The sequence below is a fragment of the Triticum urartu genome, chromosome 7A, assembly GCF_056163025.1.
Source record: "Triticum urartu cultivar PI428250 chromosome 7A, HENAU_Tu73, whole genome shotgun sequence".
Lineage (NCBI taxonomy): Eukaryota > Viridiplantae > Streptophyta > Magnoliopsida > Poales > Poaceae > Triticum > Triticum urartu.
This window is the reverse complement of record NC_141879.1, coordinates 744,260,684-744,263,391: the sequence shown is the minus strand read 5'-3', so window position 1 is coordinate 744,263,391 and position 2,708 is coordinate 744,260,684.

Genomic DNA, 2,708 nt, shown 5'->3' with positions numbered 1-2,708 from the left:
GTCAACAAGACCACTAGTTTCAAGAAAAAGGGCAAAGGGAAGAAGAAGGGGAACTTCAAAAAGAACGGCAAGCAAGTTGCTACTCAAGAGAGGAAACCCAAAACTGGACCTAAGCCTGAAACTGAGTGCTTCTACTGCAAGCAGACTGGTCATTGGAAGCGGAACTGCCCCAAGTATTTGGCGGATAAGAAGGATGGCAAGGTGAACAAAGGTATATGTGATATACATGTTATTGATGTGTACCTTACTAATGCTCGCAGTAGCACCTGGGTATTTGATACTGGTTCTGTTGCTAATATTTGCAACTCGAAACAGGGACTACGGATTAAGCGAAGATTGGCTAAGGACGAGGTGACGATGCGCGTGGGAAACGGTTCCAAAGTCGATGTGATCGCGGTCGGCACGCTACCTCTACATCTACCTTCGGGATTAGTATTAGACCTAAATAATTGTTATTTGGTGCCAGCGTTGAGCATGAACATTATATCTGGATCTTGTTTAATGCGAGACGGTTATTCATTTAAATCAGAGAATAATGGTTGTTCTATTTATATGAGTAATATCTTGTATGGTCATGCACCCTTGAAGAGTGGTCTATTCTTATTGAATCTCGATAGTAGTGATACACATATTCATAATGTTGAAGCCAAAAGATGCAGAGTTGATAATGATGGTGCAACTTATTTGTGGCACTGCCGTTTAGGTCATATCGGTGTAAAGCGCATGAAGAAACTCCATACTGATGGACTTTTGGAACCACTTGATTATAAATCACTTGGTACTTGCGAACCGTGCCTCATGGGCAAGATGACTAAAACACCGTTCTCCGGTACTGCGAAGAGAGCAACAGATTTGTTGGAAATCATACATACAGATGTATGTGGTCCGATGAATATTGAGGCTCGTGGCGGATATCGTTATTTTCTCACCTTCACAGATGACTTAAGCAGATATGGGTATATCTACTTAATGAAACATAAGTCTGAAACATTTGAAAAGTTCAAAGAATTTCAGAGTGAAGTTGAAAATCATCGTAACAAGAAAATAAAGTTTCTACGATCTGATCGTGGAGGAGAATATTTGAGTTACGAGTTTGGTGTACATTTGAAAAATTGTGGAATAGTTTCGCAACTCACGCCACCCGGAACACCACAGCGTAATGGTGTGTCCGAACGTCGTAATCGTACTTTACTAGATATGGTGCGATCTATGATGTCTCTTACTGATTTACCGCTATCGTTTTGGGGATACGCTCTAGAGACGGCCGCATTCGCGTTAAATAGGGCACCATCAAAATCCGTTGAGACGACGCCTTATGAACTATGGTTTGGCAAGAAACCAAAGTTGTCATTTCTGAAAGTTTGGGGCTGCGATGCTTATGTGAAAAAGCTTCAACCTGATAAGCTCGAACCCAAATCGGAGAAATGTGTCTTCATAGGATATCCAAAGGAAACTATTGGATACACCTTCTATCACAGATCCGAAGGCAAGACTTTTGTTGCTAAATTCGGAAACTTTCTGGAGAAGGAGTTTCTCTCGAAAGAAGTGAGTGGGAGGAAAGTAGAACTTGACGAGGTAACTGTACCTGCTCCCTTATTTGAAAGTAGTGCGTCATAGAAAACTGTTTCAGTGACACCTACACTAGTTAGTGAGGAAGCTAATGATGATGATCATGAAACTTCAGAACAAGATACTACTGAACCTCGTAGATCAACCAGAGTAAGATCCGCGCCAGAGTGGTACGGTAATCCTGTTCTGGAAGTCATGCTACTAGATCATGATGAACCTACGAACTATGAAGAAGCGATGGTTGAAGGAAATATGCCCTAGAGGCAATAATAAAGTTATTATTTATTTCCTTATAAACATGGTAAATGTTTATTATTCATGCTAGAATTGTATTAACCGGAAACATAATACATGTGTGAATACATAGACAAACAGAGTGTCACTAGTATGCCTCTACTTGACTAGCTCGTTAATCAAAGATGGTTATGTTTCCTGACCATGAACAATGAGTTGTTATTTGATTAACGAGGTCACCTCATTAGTTGAATGATCTGATTGACATGACCTATTCCATTAGCTTAGCACCCGATCGTTTAGTATGTTGCTATTGCTTTTCTTCATGACTTATACATGTTCCTATGACTATGAGATTATGCAACTCCCGTTTGCCGGAGGAACACTTTGGGTGCTACCAAACGTCACAACGTAACTGGGTGATTATAAAGGAGCATTACAGGTGTCTCCAAAGGTAGATGTTGGGTTGGCGTATTTCGAGATTAGGATTTGTCACTCCGATTGTCGGAGAGGTATCTCTAGGCCCTCTCAGTAATACACATCACATAAGCCTTGCAAGCATTACAACTAATATGTTAGTTGTGAGATGATGTATTACGGAACGAGTAAAGAGACTTGCCGGTAACGAGATTGAACTAGGTATTGGATACCGACGATCGAATCTCGGGCAAGTAACATACCAATGACAAAGGGAACAACGTATGTTGTTATGCGGTCTGACCGATAAAGTTCTTCGTAGAATATGTAGGAGCCAATATGGGCATCCAGGTCCCGCTATTGGTTATTGACCGGAGACGTGTCTCGGTCATGTCTACATTGTTCTCGAACCCGTAGGGTCCGCACGCTTAAGGTTACGATGACAGTTACATTATGAGTTTATGCATTTTGATGTACCGAAGGTTGTT